Source organism: Anser anser, assembly GCF_964211835.1.
Source record: "Anser anser genome assembly, chromosome: 3".
Lineage (NCBI taxonomy): Eukaryota > Metazoa > Chordata > Aves > Anseriformes > Anatidae > Anser > Anser anser.
Genome location: NC_139722.1, coordinates 100,538,931 through 100,554,766, shown reverse-complemented (window position 1 = coordinate 100,554,766; position 15,836 = coordinate 100,538,931).

Below are 15,836 nucleotides of genomic sequence, written 5' to 3'. Positions count from 1 at the left end.
GAGCCAAGAGTTTGCATCCAACTGCAGGAGACCTTTCCTTTGTTCTTTGTTTTACCAGTTAATCTGCTTTGCTATTAAACATATGTTACTGGTGTATAATTTGAATTTACATAGCTTTAACTTTCAAGCATACGTTCTTGCTAAGCATTTCTCTGCTAGATTAACAGATCTTTGAATGCTTTCTTCCCCTCTCTCACTCTGTGAGAGTAGCTACATGCTGTAATCAAATCATTTCTCACCAGTAGGCTTTTTTTTTTTTTTAGCAAAAGATTATTTCTGTGGCTCTTTTTGCCACAAAACTTGATCCCACAGAATATAAAATATTTTAATATTTTTTCCAGTAAAACATCCAGTCACCAAAATATGCTCAGCTACAGGCCATCAAAGAGCTGTCTAATTAACGAATATGAATTACATGCCAGTTACAATATGATATGCTCGGAATAAATCTACCAGGGGATCTAAAGCTTCATCCTTGGGTTTTTGAAGGCAATTGCTCTGCCATTTGAGCTAATGGAACATTTTGCTTGGTCAGCCCAGAAGAGGGGCTTTATATCTTTACCTCCATCTCCTTAAACAGTGTTGCCTTTCACTTCTCTAAAAGGGGAATTCTCAGCGGGGCCTTCTTTGAAACACTAACATTCTCCAAGACATTCTCGGGAACCTGATATTACCATAACTTGACACCAAGTTAGAATTTGCCCAATAAATGTTTGCAAGTCTGCAATAAACTCTGTTTCTAATAGTGTGCTTCATGCTGTGCTAGCAAAGTGCAGAGGAAATGACAGACGGGAAAGCTTTATGCGCTCCCCAAGAAGGAGACCAGCAGCACTCCACATACAGCACCTCTACAGAGGGGCAACCCGGCCCTGAATTCCCCAGAGAGCTGAGACGCCCTTCAGGTGAAATGTGGAGCTGCTGTATTACTTGTTCTTGAGGAGCCTTAAGCAAACAGAATTTATTTCTAAGGTAGGAGTAAATGGTGAGGGTTCTAAGAGCTGGTAGGAATCCTCCTAAATTGCTTGCAGGGGCTCTTTGGAGAATATAGCATGTCCATAACAAAGTCACATTAAACATACTGGGCTGTGCGGTTTCACCCTTTATCTGCATGCTGGTGCGGCAAAAACTCAGCTGGTGTCAGCAGCTCAGTCTAGGGTTTTTGTTTCTTTCTTTTTTTCTTCTCTGAAGAAATCCCTTTCACCCTAAAAAGGTTCTTCATGGGCAGTAGCTACAAATTTTCCCTAACAATTAGCCTTCCCATGATAACTAAGGCTCTTGTAAGTTAAAATCTGCTATTCAGTTATTGGTGACATATTGATTCCAGAGCAAAAATCACCTCTACAAAAGTTCAGGGAGCTTTCAAACATGCATAAATAAATAAGTAAATAAATAAATAAAATGTAAGAAACGTAGAAGTCCAAATTCGTCTCATCCATTGCTTTCTTACTAGACCTTTGTGGCTACCACTGCTTAACTTTCTTTTCATACAAAAATCCCATCCTCAGCTGACTTGGCTGAACTCTGGCTTCCTCTCATACAGTGATATATAAAGTAGCTTTATGGCACAGCTATAAATAAGGCTGATTCATTTAGAGTACTTAAATTCTTGAACATTTCAAAGAAGAATCCATTTAAAGAATTCTCATGGGGTCCATTAAAGTATGGAAATATTAAGTCTATTTCAGAAATGGGGAGCTGAGGCACTGTGAGGTTAAATGGTGACATAAGGTGTCCACAGAAAAGTAAAGAATTTAGTGTAGATTTCTTTAATCACAGTGTACCAGCTTAAGCAAGAGCACATCATTCTTGCCTTGCTGCCTGGTGCTGGGATTCAAGTTGTTCTTTTCATAAACACATCTGTATCTTAAAAAAAAAAAAAAAAAAAAAAAGCTGCAATAAAAAGCAGTTACAAAATCCATATCTTTTGTGCTGAGGCCAGCATATTTGACCTGATTTTAATTTGTTAAAAAATTAAAAGTACAGTTCACCTCCTATTCAGAAAAATGAAGCTTTGAAACTGAGACAGAAATTTGATCTTTTGAGCATGGCTATAATGCTTAGAAAAACATACCATACATGACTCTGTACAGTTTATCTCTGTATCCAAAGGTATGCACCAGTCAAAGTCAAATGAGTGTGTTTCACATTCATGCATGATAAGTTTCTGCTTCAGTAGCTATGTTAAATAAGTTTAAGAAATTAGACTGATGAGGTCTGTTTTCTAGTTTGCAAAAATACCCCTGAAGTCACTGGGGGTGCTTTTCAAATATATATAATATATATATATAAAACACAACTTCAAAATAAAGTAGAGTTCACCCAGAAATATGTCATTGGCATTTATCACATAAAATTACTAGAAAATAATTTTAAAGTTAAAATAAAATGATTTTTCTTTAGTTTAGTTAGCTAAGTCATTATTAAAATCATCGCTATTGTTCATCTAACTAGAATTATGTCTATTCTTAACTCCAAATAAAATGAATAAAAAACAAGGACTAATCTGCCTAGTCTTCAATAAAATTTCTCCCAGTTACCCAGCAAGACCTTTAGGTATCTGTATCTTTCAGAATTTGCAGCACACTATTTACTAGTGAAAAGATTTCCAGACTTACAAAGGCCAAAGACCAATATAGATTCTCTTTATAACTTTTAAAATCCATGGAAAGGTGTTTTCCAAGCAAATGTATTTTGTTCTGAGTATATGGCAAATTTCTATTTCTAATTGAGATTATGCATACTTGTGACTGTAATCCTTGTATACATATCCTGACCACTAAATTCACGAAGTGGATGTAGACTCTTCAACTGACTTTTGGCATATCATCCAAAATTTAGATCTGCCAGTTACAGTGGATGTATTTTTCTCAGTAAATTTCTCAAACATCTCATATGCTCCAAGTATACATAGTTTCATTAAAACCACAACCAGAAGGAAAAGCTGGCAGACAATGGTCTTCTGCCTTTTTCCAGTGATTAGCTCATTAAGTCCAGTCCTACCCCTAGATCAGGCAAAGGAACAACTTGATCACCAATCCCACATGGTGAAGTTGCACATTGGGCTGTTTGGAAAGTAGAAGACAATGACAGCAACCATCACCTTCCCTTTTTCCAACAGACGTATTCAGTAATGGTCTAATATACTTAGCTCTCAAGCTTTAGGCAACCTGGCCTTAAATCCTAAGAGAAAAGAGGCAGTTAACCCCTTTGAAAGAGAGAGCTTCATGCTGTAATTTCATGAACATCTATATGTTGTATATGCAATACTGTATATGCAATACTGTCTGTTCCATCCTCCTCATCAACCACTGACTCTCCTTCCCAGATGCATTTTTTTTTAATTTTATTTTTTTATTTATTTTGCAATCACTGACATTAATGTACTGAGTTCCCAAGCTACCATCTTGGGAAAATCATCTGTATTAAGGTTAACCCCGCAAGAAGAGAGAAATTATCATCTGGACAAATTCCTTAAAGTGATTCATAAAGGAGTATGTTAATTGCTTTTGCCAACAGAGGGCAGCGGTGAAGAAGGAGGGAAGGTAAGTGATGCAGGGGTCATCAGTGGTCTGACTGCATATTTGGCAGCAAAACTAACTTCAGATGATCAACATGTCCAGGGAAAGGTGTCTTCAGTGACACTTCACTACTGAGTATTTGCATTAGATCATCCAGGGCTTTCCTGTCTTTCTATGCTGACAATTGCAGAGTCTATGCTTATCTACATAAAGGTATATTTGCATGACTGAATACAGACAGTCATATGTTCACCCTGCCTAAGATCCACACAAAGTAACTGAGGCTTGGAAGCCATAAAGTCATTTAATGCAGTCTTATGTCTAGAATAACTGACCCTGCGTCTCAAAAGGCTGGTTTGGGTGGGAGAGAGGGTCTGTTTTCATTTGGCAATAAGGGGTGAGTTGCATGGAGAATGCAATAGCTAGTTTAAAATATACTGCTGTTTCACAAAGTTTCTTTCCCTTAAAGGAAATCTACCTCTCCTTTACCATTACCATGTAGCTAACACACAGAGGAGTTGCACCCTCCTTTCCCTTGCTATATGTTTCGCGTTTGTTCATATCCTGAGCTTCAGGCATGGAAATGTATGTACAATGCTTGTAATCCCTTTGCTTCTTCCTCATAATGTCTCTGGTTGCAAGTCTCTCCTATGCAGGAAGCCAACACAGATCTACGCACAGCTTAAATCCTACTTAAATTGCTAGGGCTTAAAGTCCCACTAAAATAGCTCCTGGGCCTCACTCTAGCCTTCTATATGGGGATGAATTCCACTCTTATGGAATTCCTCAGCATTTCTTCCCCTTGCTTGTTGGCAGTGCAAATTAGCCTCTTCTGAACTCAGTAAGACTGCGTTTAGCCAGTGCTTGTGCCAAAGTTTGCTTCATACTTCGACACTAAAAAGCAATTGTTATTAAAAGTTGGTATGATTAAGGGCATAAAAAAAAAAAAATTAAAAAAAAATCAAAAATCCTATTGTTCTTAAGGGACGGTCAATCAAAATACTATTATCAACACTGTGATTCACTTCACTTACTCTAAGATGAATCACTTATGACCGTGAGTATTGGAGAAGAATTTACCAGGAATTAGTATCTGTCACACTTCAGAAATAATTATTGCCAAAGATGATATGGGCTTTGCTGGACTCATGGGAGAGGCTATTATTCTCAGAGTTCACTGAATTTAAGACTTGGCCCTTCACTATCCTTACATTGCATCCTGTAATATATAGGAAAAATGTATAACAAAAGCCTGAATATGCATGAATATTCATGTGAATGAGGCAATTGAATGTCATTTATTATTTCAATGGTATCCAGATGGTGAATCCTCACCTCCTGTTGTCCTTTCCCTATGAGATGATCTCTTCCACAACAACAAACAAACAAACAAACAAACAAAAAAGAAAGAAAGAAAGAAAAGAAAAACCAAACCCACCACAATAATGAACAAACTGATTTCTTTCTTTTTCCATGGGATCCAGTGCTGCATTCATTTATTTTTAAGATTTGTGATTTCCTTAACAGTACCTCTTTTTTCCCATTTGCATGCTAGTTCACAAATGTAGCTTGGTTTTCTTATGCAGAAACACTATTCCACATGTCCACATACACAGGTATTTTTATGTACATTCACATTAGAACCAACTACACAGATCTTTAGGAGATCCTCTTTTTTATAAAAGTATTAGTAGCTCACTCATATATTGATGTCATGGGACTCAGCTGGCCAGCCTTGGACTACAGTTAATAAAAGATGAACAGTTGGAAAAAGCCATCCATATACATTCAAAAGTGTCAGGCAAAACTGTGGAGGTTGTGCCAGGGAGCTTTATACGACATGAAGGAAAAGAAACTTCAGCATGAAGAAGAGGGCAGGAAAACCGTTCAACTTGGTTAGTGCTATCTGAACTTGGGCAGCTCCCTCCTACGCAGCACTCCGTCAGTTCTGCTGCAGTTCCAAAACACCAGGGAGCAGGGCACGAATGTGATAAAACAGAAGAATCCCAGCCCAGCCCTGGCAGCGAAGTGATCACAGCATACTAAGACTTTGACTCAATTGACCTTCCCCAGTATTGTTTATAACGTTTGTTGTTGTTGTTGTTGTTTTGTCTAGTTTTGTTTTGTTTTGTTTTGCTGATTTATTCTGTGTTTCTTGGTGGTGGTGTGGTTTTGTGTGTGTGCTGCTGGTTTTTGTTGTTTTGTTTGTTTGTTTTGGTTTGGTCATTGAACGTGTACTAACTGTTATACAATGCTTACCAAGTTTGTTCTGAAAAGTTCTAGAGGCAAAACCTCAATCCAGGGCCCCCCTCTAAAGATTTTTTAAGTTCCTGAGGGCTCTGGGAGCACATCCAAGGATTTTTATTGTTCTCAGAAGATATATAGAGATTATTTGTCATTTGGTGAATGTGTGTGTGAGAGTGTATTGGGAGGAGTGGCGGGGGTGGCTTCTGCTGAACACAGTATTGTGTTGCTTTCCTGGAGAGAAGGTGGTGTTCAAGGGTGACCTGAAACAGATGTTGAGAAAGGAAGGTTAAAAAATATATTAAAAAAAAAAAAAGGAAGGAAGGAAGGAAGGAAGGAAGGAAGGAAGGAAGGAAGGAAGGAAGGAGGGAAGGAAGGAAGGAAGGAAGGAAGGAAGGAAGGAAGGAAGGAAGGAAGGAAGGAAGGAAGGAAGGAAGGAAGGAAGGAAGGAAGGAAGGAAGGAAGGAAGGAAGGAAGGAAGGAAGGGAGGGAGGGAGGGAGGGAGGAAGGAAGGAAGGGAGGGAGGGAGGGAGGGAGGGAGGAAGAGAAAGAGAGAGAGAAAGAGAGAGAGAGAGAGAAAGAAAGAGAGAAAGAGAGAGAGAGAGAGAAAGAAAGAGAGAAAGAAAGAGAGAGAGAGAAAGAGAAAGAAAGAAAAAGAAAGAAAGAAAGAGAAAGAAAGAAAGAAAAAGAAAGAAAGAGAAAGAAAGAAAGAAAGAAAGAAAGAAAGAAAGAAAGAAAGAAAGAAAGAAAGAAAGAAAGAAAGAAAGAAAGAAAGAAGAAAGAAAGAAAGAAAGAAAAAGAAATAATCAGAAAAGAAAGAAAACCCCTGAGATCTGCGTTATGCATTTTATGAAGGTGCCTTCGGTATTACTCATCCAGATTAAGCTCTCACAAACCTTATCAGATTTCTTTTCTTTTCATATATTAACAATTTCAGCAGCAAGGAGCTGACACTTGTTTTCTGTATCAACCAAAGTTTTATAAGTCTTTTTTTTTCTGGCTATCACCTCAGCTTACATTTTACACTGAACAGTAATTCCATTTTTATGGACATTGTCAAATGCTTTTTAATAGAGATCCTCATTTTTCAAAAGTTGAATTTTAAGGGTCCCTTTAGTGACTGGTCTCATTTTGGTTATTGAACCTAGAGAGTCACAGGTGCAGATAACTGCTGGAGCAATTAATGGCCCTGAAGAGAATCCTGTCCACACTGAAATCAGTGGGAGTTTTATTAGCGTGACCAGCATTTCACCCTATGCATTTAATATTTACCTCATCCTCATCTGGACTCACAAATAGTCTGCGTCAACCTAAAAGTTCCACTGACTTTCATAATCACCACTGTTTGATATGCCCAGAAGAACTGGTAACTAAATAATATTTTCCTTTCTGATGGTTCTGCTTTTTTTTTTTTTTTCATTTGGCAGACACTGATTTGTATCTCATTGGTTGGCTTGCATTACAAGCAACTATGATCTGCATCCAAGGGGTATAAATCTGTAATATCAGCATGTTATCACAACATCCCAGAGAACTCAGGCTTGCTAATTACCTCTTAGAGTAGCTGAATGACTGTTTCGGGGACAACACTCTGAAATAATGCTGGAGTCAATATAATAAAAGACATTCCAAGGCTTTAGTAACCACGTTGGTGGCACAGTAGTCATTTTTCTTTGCTGTGATATATTTAGAATCTGGAAGAGTATTATGAAATAGATTCCCATTTCAAGATTTTTGGACAGAGCAGCCTGTTAACATCCTTTTAAATCTTAAGTGTACAGTACCACTGTTTCCTGAATTTACTATGATTTGTTGCTACATTTTTAAACAAAAGGCATTCAGTTTTACTGAAAGAGGAATCAGTTGCTGTTGCTGGACCAAAGTCAGTCATCCCAGGCTGACTTCTGAGTTGTTAGATAAGCAGCTCTTTAGAAGGCAAGAGGAAACAGAAAAAATACTAGAGGTTAGTAAGTTATAAATGTTCGTATTAGGATATTTGCATTCACAACAGATAATTTGTTTATGTGCAGGAGGGCCATGGTGTCACATCGAGGTGAATGTAATAAAAGCTTCACTGATTCAGGCTGTAGCAGCACCTCAGGAATTTAAAAAGACCTGTTTGAACTGAGAAATATTCTGAGTTCTTGAAAACTGGATACCTGTGCAGGGATATCATTCTTAGAATATGAACAAGTCTCTAAATTCTGCTTCAAACTACCTGTGGCCCACTTATTTGAGAAGCAATGGTCCTATTTCCAAATGAAATGTGTTAGGGTTTACTATAATTTTTTAGAAAAGGTGATGATCTATATTATACTTACTTCAGAAAACTCTTGTTTTCAAGGTTTTTTTGAATTTCAGGTTGTCTTTGCATAGTCAAAGCTGTAACACTGTAAGTTTACCCTTTAAAATGGCAAAAAAATCCACCATGGCAATCACGTAAAGTTCCAGCTTTGCCTCCTATCAATTTCTTATATGAATAATGACAATTTTTTGCTCTGTTTCCTCAGTGAGTTTTTGTTTGTCTTTTTTTTTAGTCCACTAGCAGACTATCATATTCTTTCTTTTCTTGTACAGGGGGAGCATTTCTCCAGCAGGAAACAGGAGCTCCTGTTGTAGATGCTATCAAATCAAAATTATATCTCCTGCTATGAAGAGCCTAAAGTATAAGTGCCACACAAGAGACAATAGATAAGGAGTAGAAAGAACAGAGACAATGCTGGCTCTTGTGTTATAAATACAGGAGATAGCTAAGTGCAGCATCAGCAGAGCAACAGAGAGTTTTGAAGGAGGAGTATAAAGAGGTTTGGTTTCATCTCTAGGAAATTAGTTTTATGTTTGGAAAAATGGAATAAATGGTGAAGATATTTACTTGAATTGTGGGCAATTAATTAGTGAAGAGTGGCACAGTGGCATGTCACAGGCAGCATATAATGTGTTTGAGAGTATCCAGAGAAAGAAAAATATTTGGGAAGAGGTGAAAAACAATCTGAATTTTACATCCTATCCAAGAAAGGCAGCAAAATAATTCACAAAACTCATGAATTCAATTTTTAATGGTAGTTGGAAGTAGTGGGGATTCTCATAGTTAATCTGCTTTCCTCAAATTGGTAGCCAAATAAAGTCTATTATCCCTCTCAGTAGATGAAGAAACTCTACAGGTGAAACTAAATGAGTATATGTTAGAGACAGAGAATAGGAGATATCGTAATTCCTTTCATGCCCAAGATTGCTATAGCTTTGGGTGATCTATCTTTTAGCAATCTCTGCACAAAAAACAACCTGTGGACCATGTTACAGTAGAAGGTGAGTACCAACAAAGTCCCAGATAATTTGAACTGAAATAAAAGTTCTCTTTAGGCCCAAATCTAGCAGTTGAACCCAGCTGGCGGTTCTAGCCCTAATCTTTTCCTTCTATATTTTCGGTATTTGCCATGTGACAGACACAATATAAAATGTTTCAGAGACTCCTACTGGAATATTCTCTTTTCCTGTATTTAAAAGCATTATCTCATTGAAGCATGGTATTTTGATCTTTCTTCGTCAGTTTTTAACTCACGTTCTTATTTTTTTCCTTCAAAAATTGTTGTAAAACATTCTTTCGAAACTGTTGAGTTTGTGTCTTTTTAGTGCACAAGGCATTGTGCACCATTCTATGTCCTTCAGTTAGAGTTACATGTGCTACAATTCTATCACAAAGTAACTTTTTATGCAATTTGCTGGGGTAGTAAAATCACATTCTGCTGGAGCTGATGTTTCATATGGCAGTTCTTGCAGTGCTCTGGGGAGGAGATTAGTCATTTCTTCTGATCTGAATGCATTAAGCTTTGTGAGTTGTTTTTCCTCTACCTCAGCATGATTCTTTTCTATCCTCTTGTTTCTGTTAGCCATCTGGCTGTGCTCTACTCCACCTCCAGACCTCTTCTCTGCAAGTTTCCATTTCCTGAGGTTGCAAGCTCCAGAAAGTTTTGAGTTGCAGCGTGCTGTGCCTCCTGCTTGCTGATATTTGGGAGTTCTGAAGTCCTATTGACTTCATGGACTGGATATATTAAGGTCCTGAAGTTTCTCTTTCTGAAATACAGAAATCTTGGTTACGGGTTTGTTTGTTTCACTTTCCATTTAATTTAAACTGACTCAACTTTTGATCAGTTTTATCCAAGGTTATTTTCTATGACCAGTACTTTCATAATGTCATCACTGTTTGCAAAAACAGTGTGGCTTTTGTGACTCTATCTTTTGACTTAAGTAGTATTTCCATTAATGCCCTTGGCTTAAGGATTAGGGATGAAATCCATGAGTCTATCCTTTGCTGTGGTCCTTTGTAATCTATAGCTTGGTTTCATGCAATGCACACTGCACTCTAGAATGTGGGAGGTTTAGCTAGCACAGCGGGCATCTGTCTGCTGCCTGGCAGACACAGCCATAGAAAGAATGCTACTTCAGTTCTTCTCTGAAAGAGATAGCTTTTAAGTGGCAGCTAGATGCTTGTCTTGGCTACCTGATATCTAGGCTTTCACCCAATGGCTGACATCAGCTAGAGCATGGAAACTGCAGATTCAAATATCAATGTGTTCTTACGAAAAACTTCTTAGATCTGTCACTCACTTTTTCTCACTGGCCTGACAGAGCCTGTTTGTTGACTCTGCAAGTCATAAAGAAAGGCCCACTTATTTTCTCAAACCATTATACACTGAATGCTTAATGTTGTTTGGTCATATTCATACAATTAAGAAATCACATTTGAGAGGTCCTTCATCATGCCTAATAAAGCACGTTATCACAGCAGGAGTCACCAACTTGTGCTGTAACATAAATGTTTTGCAAATTGCCACTTTTAAGTAAGCAGGAAAGTTTTCCAATTTTTGAAGAAAGTTGACTCACAAATTTGCTGCATTCTGAATTTATCACCATATTCAAATTTTCATTTTTGTTATCTTTTGTCAAATAGCAAGTTCTTTTCTCTGATTTGGCCTTTTTCATTATGTCTATAGCTAGCAACTTAAGGAACGCAAGAAATGGGCTTCTGGCTGCTGGATTTGATTAGACTATTTTACTGTACTGCTTAGTTGTTAGACTAGTCCATAACACAATAGTATCATTCCTGATATGCTTTTGACCAAAGTCAATGAGCCATTTCTTGAAGTGAGATTTCTACAAGAGGAGTAATTTTCTCCTTCCTATTTGTCCATCTGGGCCGAAATGGGATTTAGAACAGGACAACTTTGCCCAGTTTTGGTGACCAATCTTTCTTTCAGGAGCCAGTAGTCAAGGACATACAGTTTGGATGCTGGGACAGAAGCAGAAGTGTGATCCTAAAAGACAAGACATAAGAATTAATTTAAAACTGTAAATATTATTTATATATATATTTAATAATTAATTTGCTTAATATTATGTATATGAACAATTAGAGCATATGAATTTTTCATATTTTGAACCTAGAGATAGATATGAAGAAAGGGTAGATATAGACATGTTTTGCGTGTAACGGTATTGCTACTTCTTTTTTTGAGTAAGTGATCAATAAGTAAGTGATCTGTAAACTGCTTTATAACTTTTGGCTTTTATTAAATGATTTGCAAGCACTGGACAACAATGTCCAGTTCTGATTGGCTGGCAGTGATGTCATATATGTGTCAATATTTCTTGCTAAAAGCACAAGTATGACCTTTTTACCTTGGAGTTTCCATACCATAATAGCTATAAGGCACTCACGGTTAATAGATTTCTGAGGGATTATTGCACTCTTCGAGTAGCTGAAGTCGCTTGGCTTTTGGCTGGTGCCTCATACTGCACCTGAGGTGTGTGATAATCCCTCAGAAATGCACTGCTTGTTGAATCTCATGGCTTAATTATAAACATTAACTGAAGTCAGCTACACATTAACTAGCTTGCCCAGATGTTTCTGTACCTGATGAATGTATGTGATGACTGATGAAAAGAAATCATGCAAGTCCGCTTCTGGTGAGTTCATTTGCCATGGAAAAAGAAGGAGAGCAAAGCAGTTGCACTACCCTCAACAAGAGACTCAATATCACTCAGCTACAGGAGGATGCACAACAAAATTCCTTTTAGCTTTCACATGCGCTGGAGAAGTGTCTCAGTTCAAAAACCCGAGGGTCACTATCTGCTCCAGCTTGTACAGGGCCCTCCACCTGGAGTTCCCCTTAACGAGGCCCATGGGCATGTCACTCCCTTATGTGCAGCATTACATCTAGGATGCCTTGGGGGCAACTCCTTCTCTAAGACTTCTTTGTGATCCAGGAATTTTGCCCCCTATCAAGGAAAATGTCTCTCTTCTTTACAGAGATTAAGTCTCATTTTCTGTCTTATTTTTTCTCCCAGTGTTGTCCTTTACTGATATTTTACTGCTCAATTTTTTGTGATATACTCTTTATATGTTGGCAATTGGTGACTCACATTTCCCTCATGAGTTATTGTAATGCAGTCATTAATGAGAAACAATGGGAATAGCCCTTCTTTTAGATGGTTTAACAATATTATCCATTACAATATTTACTAATGATAAAAGATTCTGGTTGATTTTAATTTCCGTGAAAGATTGAACTCTTAGAAATGCTACTTACAAGTAGGAATAGCTTGTACAGGGAAAAAAAAATATGGCCACCCTTCAGATCCAGGCCAAACACTCAGCTGAACTGATTTGTAAATCCACTCTAAAACCCACACTAATTGATAGCTGCCCTAGTTTAATAACATCTGCAGCAGTGTGATAGAATTCATGCCTACAAAGCATGCATGAGCATTAAGCTAACATCTGTGTCTCTTACTAATAACTTGCAGAAATTAGGACTAACAATTGTGCAGATTGCCAGGGATCCCTTGACATTAAGAAAAGCCCCAGTGGCCCTGCTGGGGCAGTTTTCCAGCTGTTTTGCCTGGGAAGCAAAACATATCTGTGAGAGGAACCAAAGTGTAGTAATTTGGTTTCAATCAGTATTTGTTTTCATGCCTAATTAAACATTGATTATAGAGTTGCCATCACTTCTTCCATAATAATATTAACATCATGGTTAAATGGTATGCATCTAAACATTCGTAAAGAGTAAGTCTTTGTGCTTCAAAGTGTAAGACAGATTCATTTTCTGAAGTTGAAAACAAGCATTCCTCTATAAACATTTCAATGTATAATTGCCCTTAGAAGTTTTTTAAACCTCCATAAAAGCTTTGGGAGAAGGTTTTGAATTAAGTGAACTGCTAGTCTGAATCTTATTAAATTTTATTTCTATGGGTAAACCTTTAAGGTGACTGATAAATGATAGTCTTGGTATGGCTTGCTGTATATTCTGTCACTCCAGCAAAAGCAGCATGCAAGGAGAGCGGAAAACTGCATACCTTGACAGAGTTGCCTTGCCAATGGACTGTACTCCTTTGCTTCTGAGTGAAAGGAAGAGGTGCTGTACGTTATTGAGAGGTACCACAATGTGAAGCTGCAGAATTAGTTACATTTCACACACGGAGAAAGGTTTGCATTATAAAGGTAGTCATTCTAGTTCCCTTCATCTTTGGCATTAGCTGCAGTAAAGTGAATCCATAAATGATAATGCTAATAAATCAAAGAACAGGCATCTTCATGTTTCTCTCTCATTCTACAGGAAATCATGGAATTCCTAGTATCACCAAATGAAGACATATTGAATGAATTGTGTCACTACTGTAATAATAAGACATCACTCATTATTGGATTTTGTATGTCATTGTAGACTACACGTAGGTATTTACCCCATGGACATGCAAATGAGAGTCTACTCTTTCTGGTGTTTGTCTATGAACTTGTGCAATGACACACTTGGAGAAATTGTTGGGCAGCGAGTTGTGCTCCCTGAGGCTGTTCATTTCCCATGAAAACGTATTTAGTGGGATGACCACAGTTCTTCTGGACTTAATTGTGTTTGGTTTTTTTGTTGGTGGTGTGTTTTTTTATTATTTGGTTGGTTGGTTGGTTTTGTTTGTTTGTTTGTTTGTTTTCCTGTCTACTGTTCCACTGGAGAATAGTTATTTAGTGAAGGAACAGTAAGAGGAATGATAAGAGGAAGAGTTAAAAACATGACTCAATATCATTCTGATTCCAACCTCTACAGGTTCCTGGTATGGCAAGAGATCAGTTCCCTCACAAGGATGTGCTGGGTCTCTGCTTTGTTGCTCAAGACCTGGTTCCCCTTGATATCTATCTGCAGTGGGTGTACTAGCAAGCACCCTGCAATGTGTCATTTTAGCAGGAAATCCCACTGAAGTATTCAGATCCTTTCTAATTGTTATGAAACATATTAATTCTAATGAGGAACTTGCACCCTGTTTCGTTTGTCACTCTTTCCTCCTACCCATTGGATATATAGCCAGCATTGCCATTTCTTATTCTGCACAGTCAGCAAACATCTCCACAGAGATGCTTTAGTTATCTCAGGGTCTGGATGAAGAGTGTCTAAGTATAGTTGAATCCTGCTGGTGAGAAAAAGGAACCACTTTGAGATGCTTCCTAATATCAGTTTTGTCTTCCCTGAGAGCACTCAGCCTTCACAAGGTTCTTCTAAACCTATTGCTCTTCCAACAAGCCAAAATAACAGCAGTAGTGAAATTATGCAGTAGGACACCTCCCTTTCTATTTCCAGATGAGCACCCTGGCTAAAACAGGCTACCTTCCCAAGTTTTTGATTGGTTGGTTGTTGTTTTTTGTTTTGCTTTGTTTTTAATTCTGTCAAGAGCATAAGAAATTATGTGCCAGGCCAGCCCATAGATCCAGCCAGCTCACTGTACTGTCTCCAAAAATGATGGATAATGGGATGTACAAGAAAAAGTAAGAGAACAGGCAGGCACACCATCATTCATATTGCCTCAGAATACTCTCCCAGAAATGTGTGGCTCAGGGACTTCCTGAGCTTTTTTCAATCTTACTGCATCCTTTTCATGGTGAGGAGACAATAACCACACATAGTACTTACGATGCAGATGAAGCACAGATTTATGCAGTGGCACAACGGTGGCTGATGTTTTTGATTCTTTTCCTTTCCTAATTATTCTTGGTCTTCTATTTGTTTTTTTTTTCTTTCTTTTCTTTTCTTTTCTTTTCTTTTCTTTTCTTTTCTTTTCTTTTCTTTTCTTTTCTTTTCTTTTCTTTTCTTTTCTTTTCTTTTCTTTTCTTTTCTTTTCTTTTCTTTTCTTTTCTTTTCTTTTCTTTTCTTTTCTTTTCTTTTCTTTTCTTTTCTTTTCTTTTCTTTTCTTTTCTTTTCTTTTCTTTTCTTTTCTTTTCTTTTCTTTTCTTTTCTTTTCTTTTCTTTTCTTTTCTTTTCTTTTCTTTTCTTTTCTTTTCTTTTCTTTTCTTTTCTTTTCTTTTCTTTTCTTTTCTTTTCTTTTCTTTTCTTTTCTTTTCTTTTCTTTTTATAAACATTTGTTGAGATGGAATTTTTGTAGAATTATTTCATTGCATTTTTGCTTCAAATATTTTTTCCTATTTGTACTGCTTTATAATTCCCTAATTTCATCTGCTATTTCATCTGCTGGTCACTGGATATCATGAGTTCCTCTGCAAGGTACTGTAGTCAGTCCTTGCCTCTACTTACTTAGCAGGATAAACAAGCTTTGTCACCTTGGTGTTCATGTCCCTTTTCAGTATGAACAGGCTGAAGACATTTGAGAGCTGCTACCGATGAACATGCTTTGGGCCTGTCCACTGCCTGAAGATACAAGTTTTCTCTGATCAAGTATCTTATACAACATTTTTCTTCACACTCACTGACTTTTCTGCACTGTTTAGCTTAATAGGCAAGTAAGTAAACAAATAATAATAATAATAATAATAATAATTGCATGGTTTTCTTCGGTGTTAGTCTGATCTTGCTCAAGTTTAGTTGATTCCTGTCCACAGGATCTCTCTCTTCAAGAAAAGTCCTGAGGGACCAGAATCTGCATCCTTTTTTCTTACATCATTGTCTCAGTCATGCAATGCAATATTGTCTATCCTGTCTGGCCTTGTCTGTGGCACTGGGAACAATTCAGAGATTAACAGTGAGGGGATCCTGTATGATATTCAGATTAGAAGACTAAATTTTACCTGCA